General features: G+C 34.6%; 1 pseudogene; it reads left to right on the top strand.

The window, feature by feature from the left end:
* The first annotated feature begins 590 nt into the window (after positions 1-590).
* Positions 591-5,967, top strand: LOC143582310 (uncharacterized; annotated as a pseudogene).
* Positions 5,968-9,852: the final 3,885 nt, after the last annotated feature.

Genomic DNA, 9,852 nt, shown 5'->3' with positions numbered 1-9,852 from the left:
GAAGAAGATGGAAACATTTTTTTGGTTTTACATTTGTTATTTTCTCATTAAATTTTGAGTTATGATTTTTTTATTAATTTATAATAATTGTTTTTATTAGATTTTTTTTTTGCTGCAAATCCTTCTTATTTTTATCCCTTTTTATAAAATAACTTGACCCTATTACTAAAGGGTAGCTTTTAGTATTTTTATTTAACTTATAACATAAGGTTTTTGGATTTAAAACTTTTAAAATACTTAAAACTTAAAAGCACAAACTTTATTTTATTTTTTGAAAATTTGGTAATTTCCAAGACCCTCACACTACCACTTGGACTCTTGAGTGGTAATACTTTTCCGTAACGTAGACCCAATCCTTCTAAGTTCTAACCTCCCATGTGAACTAGAAAACTGTCAATATCAATCTAATACATTAAAATACAATATTTTGGTCAATTTTCCATCAACTTTCTAATTCATCTCCCCAGACTGGATCCTATAACCCCACCACACTCTACACTTACCCATGTTCACACACGCATACAAAAAACTATATATATCACGTTCATGCACCAATCATACCAAAACAATTCACTGCCAAGATCACAACTTAACTACAAACTCAAAACAAAAAACTACCTATGGAAAACAATCAACTTGAATCCTCTTCACCTTCTGACTGCAGCAGCACCGGTTACGCCGAAAATGAACTAATGCTCGCTTCGAATAACCCAAAGAAGCGAGCCGGGCGGATAAAGTTCAAGGAGACTCGACACCCGGTTTACCGTGGAGTAAGAAGAAGAAACTCGGGTAAATGGGTTTGTGAAGTGAGGGAACCGAATACGAAAACAAGAGTGTGGCTAGGAACATATCCCACTGCCGAAATGGCGGCCAGGGCTCATGATGTTGCGGTTTTGGCTATGCGAGGGCGGTCAGCGTGTTTGAATTTCGCTGACTCGGTTTGGAGGTTACCCGTACCGCAATCTAGCAATGTGAAGGATATACAAATGGCGGCTGCAAAGGCCGCGAAAGCTTTTGGTCTAAAGGAGGATACGGTCGAGAAAACGAATTCGAATCCCTCCAAAGACATTTTTGCTGAAATTTTTTATGAACCCCTATCTCGACTACATGTCCTCAACAAAACATGGGCTATACCAAGGACATGGTATCACGGAAGTTGTGGCTTATGATGATGATGAGATGTTTGGAATGCCTGAATTTATTGCCAGCATGGCAGAGGGATTGATGGTGGCCCACCTCAGACAGTGGGGTATGCTAACTTTGTGGATAATGTGGATTTTTGTGTTGACTATTCTTTGTGGACTTTTTAGGGTTTTTCCTTTTTAAGTAAGATAGATTTGTTGTTGATTGTTTTATTTCATGGTGATGGCTTTAACCTTTTTGCATCCAAGGCAATGGAGTATATATATAATCATTCATCAATTATCATTTCAGGTTTGAAATAAAAGCAATATTTGGTTTTAGCAAAAGAATAATATGAAAGATTGGTGATAGCTTTAATGAATTGTATTAAATCGGAATTGAGTATTGCGGTGATAATAAATACATGAATGGTATTTTTTTTAACAACCCGTTTGGAACGAGTAACCTTAATACCCGAGTGAGTTTTTCTGAAACCTGAGACGAGATTTCATCCGTTGATACTGATTTTAATGTTCTCGACTTGACTAGCTCAGAAACACCATTAATATCAAGAAGAAAAATCAGCACGATATATAAGAATATGCATTTGAGTCAGGCTAATATCCTAAATTATTAGCAGTAGTGAATCTAGACATCAATTTCAGGGGTAACGTCCAAAATTTTTTTTTACCGTATTTCACACAATGTAAACCAAGGCCATCACCGAGAATCGTGAAAAAATTTTAGGCCGAAGGCAAAAAAAAATGGCCTTTAAATTAGTTGAGTTATTGGGTTTAAATATTAAAAATCATATTTTTTATAATATATATATATATATATATAACAAAAAGAATAAAAATTCAGGCCTATCGGGTGTCGGGCCGGGATCGGTCGAACACCCGGCCCTGCCTTATAGCCGCCCTTGACGTATAGAAACATGATAATAAATAAATTTAAATACACCGAGTGCAAATTTCTCCTATTCGGTTTTTGAAAGCGTGAACTCGAGACATCATATCCTCTTCTTTTACTTTATTAAACGTTTCTCTTTCGACTGCACAAATTAAATCATTGTTCAAATACTCATCACCCATTCAGTTGCACAAATCCATTTTGATAAGCTTCATTTTAGAAAAACATCTTTCAACGATTGCGGTTGCAACCAGTAAAACCAAGGCTAGTTTTAATATTCGATAAACCAAAGGAAAAGTGGTGTGTTTTCCCGTTTCCACCATTACACAAGAAAGGTCACACATTACACTCATTTTTGCAATTTATCATCTTCCTTTAAAGTGTGATAAAAAGTCGTAAGATCATCACTCGAATTACACCTTCTTTCTTCATTACTAAAATCATTTGGACGCATCTCATAAAATGACACTATCTTATATCAAACTTAGTAAATGAACTATAAAGATTTAAACTAGACATATTTTCTAACAAACTAGTTGAGACCTCACTATATCTATTTTCATGTTCTTGAATTTGCATATCCAAAACCATATTAAAAAACTTCACCCTCAAAATGGTGTCGAGTGGTGGTGTCTGATACAACGATGTTTGATGTCTGGCTAGTTTCCAATTTCTAAACAACGAGTATAACTTTTGAAAATGGTTAATGGGTTTTAATTGGTTTGGGCGTTAAACTTTGGTCGGGCTTTTCTTTGGTTGAACTTTTAAATTGGTTGAGCTTTAAACAAATAGAGGTAACGTCATATTTTTTCAAGGGTAACGTAATACGAAAACATGTCTAAAAAATAACTTTTTACACTATCGACGAAAAGTTGAAGGGTAGTGGAGGCTACCCCTAATGAATAGCTAGGTCCGCCCCTGATTATTAGGCATATGACCAATTGTGAATATATGGCCCGACCCAATCATATCAAATACAAACTGAATTATGTAAATCGAGTTGATGATGAATATATGAAAGGCTGTCATATTTGTTACATTGAACAAGAGTTACACAGAATTAACTACTGAATGCAATGGTCTTTATTTTAGCATCGACTATCTGCAGTATGACTGGGTGATTGCAGGTTGGTTTGCGGACAACCCCGGTTTGAAACCCCTTAGATAGTTTCTCCTGAAAGGCATAATCCATATTTACCAGGTCCTCCCCGCATCCTCGGAGTAACCTTCTCCCTTGTTGCCACTTGATACCAGTTGTACCACCACAAAAGTTGAAATCCTCTTGGGTAGCGTAGATGGGATAAAACCCCTAGTCTCGGATTTGAACAGGCGACCTCCCGAAGGAAACCTAGTGGTATTCTTTTTATATTATGTATTTTAATGATATTGTATATTTATTATATGCCCTTTAAAGGCATTGCAATTTTACTATGTTAATTAATGCATGTGATCTAAGTTATATATATATTTTTACATTTTAATTGGTTTTTATTTGAATTTTATAGGCTACCAAGAAAATGAGCCGAAATTTGTTGAATAAAAATTAATTTTTACTGAGTACTACTTTTAATTTGTTCATGTTCAGATTTTATAGGTTGCCGTTAAGTTGAACATGTGAGAATTTCTAATGATCGACGACCCGAATTTCATATCCTTTTTGTGTGTTATGTTAGTCTTGGAAGTGAACTAGAAAAAGGAAATAAAAAAGAGATGTATTTCAGTATTTGATTTTAATCACGAATGAATTGCAGAAGAAAATGGAACAAACGGTGTTTAGTAGTCTTTGACGCTTATCAATATGATTGCAAAAAATTATTAGCTGGAGTAAGGTCCCGCGCGCACTTACGCAAGACTACACTAACAAAAGTGCCGTCATTGCCTTTAGTGGCGATTTTCTTGGTTAATACAAATTGTCGCCACTATGGCTAAGTGGCATCAAGATCAGCCGTTTGAAGAGACTTGCGTATTTTCATTTCAGTAACACCAAGTTATTTTTCAACTCTTCACAATATTGATCAGTAAATACAAATGCCATCAAGAACAAATAATATACCAAATCTAACTCAAATTGACATCAAGCTGACTCGTTCGAATATAAACCTATAGTTAATTAAACATTTCGATCACGTTGACTCGTTCGATGTTAAGATTTCAACATTTTTCTATCAATATTCATTTAAGTAATGCAACCTTTTGTGTTTGGCCGATAATAATCTCACATTTAAAAATCACTACCAACGGTCCAACCTTTCAGCTATTTTTGTCTCAGTTGTCCTTCGTTAAAAAACACTTAACGCCGTTACGTTTTTTTCCGAGTTTCAAACTGATGTTTTAGGGCTTTTGATCGGAAGAATGATACGAGTCAACTGATGTAAAAGTTATCTCGAAACGATGTATCAAATGGATTGATTTTCGTTAATTAGAAATTCAAAAACACCCGAATTAAAACATTGCATGTTTCGTCGTTTGGATCATCGTTTCGAGATAATTTTACATCAATTGGCTCGTATCCTTCTTCTGATCAAAAGTCCTAAAACATCAGCTTAAAACTCGGAAAAAAACATAACGGCGTTAAGTGTTTTTTAACGGAGAACCATTGAGAAAAAATAGTTGAAAGGTTGAACTGTTGGTAGTGATTTTTAAAAACAAGATTATTATCGAACAACAGACAAAATATGAGATTGTTTATTTCTAATTTACCTTTTCTTAATAACTTAAGTATAGTTTGATAATTTTCTCACCAACCTTTAGAAAATATCTTTGCTAGTATTCAAGAGTTCAATAATGATTTTAGGATAACATATTAACACACCCGTGGTCCACCAACATATATACGTGTCAAACATATATAAAGCCAAAGACAACCACTAGTTAACCCTCCCACCTTCTACTTACCTTCCTAAACCACCAATCACCACCCTAATCCACAGCCTGTATACTACACTTACCAGTGTTCACACACGCATACAAAAAACTATATATATCACAATTCAGACATCAATCACACCAAAACAATATCCACTCACAACTTGCAAACTTCAACTACAAACTCGAAACAAAACCAAAAAAAGAAACTACCTATGGAAAATAATCAACTTGAATCCTCTTCACCTTCTGACTGCAGCAGCACCGGTTACGCCGAAAATGAACTAATGCTCGCTTCGCATAACCCGAAGAAGCGAGCCGGGAGAATAAAGTTCAAGGAGACTCGGCACCCGGTTTACCGTGGAGTAAGAAGAAGAAACTCGGGTAAATGGGTGTGTGAAGTGAGAGAACCGAATAAGAAAACAAGAGTGTGGTTAGGAACATATCCCACTGCCGAAATGGCGGCCAGGGCTCATGATGTTGCGGTTTTGGCTATGCGAGGGCGGTCAGCGTGTTTGAATTTTGCTGACTCGGTTTGGCGGCTGCCCTTACCGCAATCTAGCAATGTGAAGGATATACAAATGGCTGCAGCAAAGGCCGCAGGAGGAAACGAATTCAAATCCCTCTAAAGACATTTCGACCGAAATTTTTGATGAACCCTATCTCGTCGACGTGTGGTCAACAAAACATGGGCTATACCAAGGACATGGTATCACGGAAGTTGTGGTTTATGATGATGAGGAGATGTTTGGAATGCCTGAATTAATTGCCAGCATGGCAGAGGGATTGATGGTGGCCCCACCTCAGACAGTGGGGTATGCTAACTTTGTGGATAATGTGGATATTTGTCTTGACTATTCTTTGTGGACTTTTTAAGATTTTTTCTCTTTAAGTAAGATAGATTTGTTGATTGTTTTATTTCATGGTGTTGGCTTAAACCTTTTTGTGCACAAGCCAATGTAAAGCATATATGAATTATCATTTATAAAGGTTCAAAATACAAAGGTTATTTTATTTAACATAAGAGTAATGAAAGATTGTGATAACTAATTTTATAATTAGGTTAAATCAGTCTTGAGTATTCAGATTGATGAATATGTGAACGGTGTTACGGTTTCGATCACAGATGAAAAAGATCATTTTTAAAGATGAAATCGTGCCAAGAGTAATTATAGAATGTGAAGGGAATTATTTCTTCTAATATGCATTTTTATTTTATTATTTATGTTCGGTGCACTGTATTTGTTTTTTTTTTTTTTACGTATGTAGCCCAATCCAGTCCTACCTTATACTTATAAAAGTAACTATCGAATGTAAAGGAACTTATTTCTACTAATAATGTATTTTTATTTTATTATTTATTTTAGTGCACTTTATTTTTTTTATTTTGTACGTATGTAGCCCAATCCAGTCCTATCTTATACTTATAGAACTAAAATTGTGCTAACCAAGTTGATAGACATCCGAATATTATGTTGCAAAACAAATGACTATAACATGCATATCCAAAAAAAATCAAAGCGTAGGTTATGTGATTTGCAATATATTACCGACGGATATCACTAAGGGAAAACGTTGGGATATTCACAACATTGATCCATCAATGATTACCAACGGATATCATGTGTTGAGATTGCATTTTGACAACAGTATTATGATTTTAAATGTACGAAAAATTATTACATATGTTACATTAATTGAACTAAAAGTTGTTTATAATGTTTAATCCCAAGATGTAACAAATTGTTTTTATAAAGATGAAAACCATTAAAGAATAACCGTTAAAGAATAACTATGGAATTCGACGAAAACCATCAAATTGTTATTGTTAAATTTTTTTTATTTCCTTTTAATAATTATGAAGTGTAACATTAGTTACCGAAAGCTGATAATATTATATGTCTTACAATATTTAAATATTAAATGGAAACATATAAATTATCAAATGTGGAAACATATAAAAGAAAATAAATTGACGGTGAATATAAAATAACAACATGGGTAGAAGTGAAGAACAGAACCGGCCAATTCTTGGGTCGGTCGAAGTGGGGCCCACGATGAAAGATACACGCGTTTACTTAGTAACTGATCGACAACAAGTGGCGGTTGATGCATTCATGCATATTAACTGTCACTCTGTCAGTGTTCTAACCGCGTATTATCCTTAATTAACAAGTGGCATGGTTGCTAGATATTATGACATCATCTTGAAAAGTCATTTTTGTCTTCATTTGTAAGAAGCTAAGTATGTCACTAGTCAAAGACCAGGTCTCACAACATTCTTTCGGCTTCGTCTCACCTTCTTCTGTCATCGTCTTCGGTCATTATAAGTAATAAAAATTTATGATCGACATTTAAAGATTTAGGGCCATAAAGTAGTTTATCTACATTTAATTCCTTTATTCTTCAATAAATGCTTGTAAATCTGATATATCTTAGAGACCATTTCACATGAAATGGTCCCGGTTATCCCGTGATCTATCTGGAGGTGTTTCCGATTTTTCCAGATTAATTATCTTCCTTTCCCTGACTACCTTAATTTTCTGCATCCCCCCCTCCCCACTTTCCGGTGAATACTTCACAAAAGCTGGTGAAACGAGGGGGGGAGGGGGGTGGTGTTGTATTCTCACTTGGTACAGGTTTTTTCCCTTGACTTCTAACTCTCAACTCTGTGTGCTCTTACAGATGAATTACTAAAGTATTAAAAAAGAAAAAAGTCTAGCTCGTATGCGTTATTTTTAGGGTTTTTGGTTCTAACTTAATGCTCTCCCATTCACAAAACACTTAAGAGTTAAGATCATTTTTATGCAACCGCCACAAACGACTTTGATGGCATTTCAAATAAATTTATCGGAACAATACACGTAAACCAACTTTCATAGGCTAATGCAATAAAAGCAATTCCAACTTACTATTAAAATTCTAATTTGTAAGTGTGTGTAATGATGACTGCAATCATTTTTTACTGTTGTATAATTTTCTTTTCGTTTCTTGGTTTTCTAGCTATTCTACTTGGATAAAAAACAGTTTGTCTAGGCTCGAGCCACACTAAGACGCAAGCCCGATCGCTTTAAACAACCTAAGGTGTACACTGTCCAGAAAGCGCACAAAAAACATAGCCTGACCTATAGATGAGGCGCACACCTTTTGTACACTATATGTTTTATGCATCAGAATGTTGTATAAGTTGTGCATGTGTGTTTTTATACATTAAAACTAATTTAAATATATACGATAGACATATATCATGGGTTAACTATTTGACAAATGTCATTTTCATTTTTGTGGGGCGGTAAGATGGCTTGGATGTCAACAAGAAGTTCAAGAGTTCAATGCCCATAGTATACAACATATAGCTGGCTTGGATGTCAACAAGAAGTTCAAGAGTTCAATGCCCATAGTATATAACATATAGCTGTTAAAAAAATGATACAATGTTTATCAAAAGTTTTGAAGTTCAACAAGCCCATTAGATAGGTATTAGGATCGTTTTACGTGGGTTATATAAATAAAGGCCTTGGCATATAATGATAAAGACCATCTCTCCTCTCTGTGAACCAATATTACTAAGTACATATGAACAGTATAAATAAATAAAAGATGGTTAGATATTTTATTTGAGAAATCGATTAAAATCATTTACAAAACCAAAATTTAATTTATTTTGAAAATAATTGTTAAAATTTATGTCAGGATAGTTAGGGGAAAAAATAAAAGTAAACAAAATTGTGTGTTTCACTATTTTAATAGTACAAACGACTACAAGTTATTTAAGAAAAATTAAATATAATGAAAAAATAAAAAAAAAAACAACCACCACCACAAATGTGTATGTGGCATTCTCTCATTGATTACTACTCAAATTAAATCTAATCACCCACACTGGCTCACTTAGGTGAGCTTGTCACACCCTCATGGCTCACAACCACTTGTGCATATCATGCATGATGTACGCGTGAACATGGGTGACATGGAGATTATTATGGGTATAACTAGGGATAGCAGCGAAGAAAGGACGAAAACGCCATGGAGACCGAACTCAAATTGCATGAAAATTTCCATAAACGGTGGGGGGGGGTTTAAATTTTCAAGTGAAAACATGTAAATTTACACTATGTATACAAATTTTCAAGCGAAAAAACGGGTTAATTTACACTATTGCATAAATAAAATAGGGGAGGGGGGGGGGGGAAGGCCACCCATGACCCTCAATAAGCTTCGTCAATGACTAGGATGATAATGAGAACTGAACCCAATGGAAATACTCGAAACATTTGGGATGGGTATAAGGTCAGCAATTAGGTATGAGACCTGGTATGTGGTTAGTTTTGAAAATTTTCATGATATGGAATTTGGTGATATGCTTGTTTACCCAACTCGATTACTATAACATATACCCATTTAGTACTTTATAAACGCGGCATATTTTCTTTCTTTCTTTTATTTTTTATTTTAAGTTTATAAGGTATATAATATGTTAGGACGTAATTTCCATCTTAATAGGATATTATGTGTAGGTGACTGTGTTAGACCTATTGGGTCCGTGAGATTTATTAATATGTAATGGGTTTATAGGGTTGCAATTAGGGTTTTATTATATTTGGTAATGTCTTGGCTAGCAAGTTAGGTTAGTCTATATAAACCGAGTTGTGGTTAGACATTAGAAGAAAGTGTGAGATGCAACCGAGTTAGGGTTCATCTAGAGACACACACAAGATGTAACCGAGTTCGGGTTCATCTGGATGCAACCGAGTTAAGGTTCATCAAGAGTCAAACCGAGTTAGGGTTTGAGAGTTTGTAATCAGTTTTTTGAGTTATATTTTCTGATTAATATAAACTATTAGTTCGTGTTTGATTATCGATTCGGGACTTGATAATATACCTGATTGTATTTATATTTCCACTAACCTGATTATACCTGATTTGTTTATAGTATATATATGCTATATAATA

The sequence above is a fragment of the Bidens hawaiensis genome, unplaced genomic scaffold (genome assembly GCF_021521415.1).
Source record: "Bidens hawaiensis isolate Kalapana, Puna unplaced genomic scaffold, B.hawaiensis_p1.1 tig00031526_1, whole genome shotgun sequence".
Taxonomy (NCBI): Eukaryota; Viridiplantae; Streptophyta; class Magnoliopsida; order Asterales; family Asteraceae; genus Bidens; species Bidens hawaiensis.
This window is presented reverse-complemented; position numbering and strand designations above follow the sequence as displayed.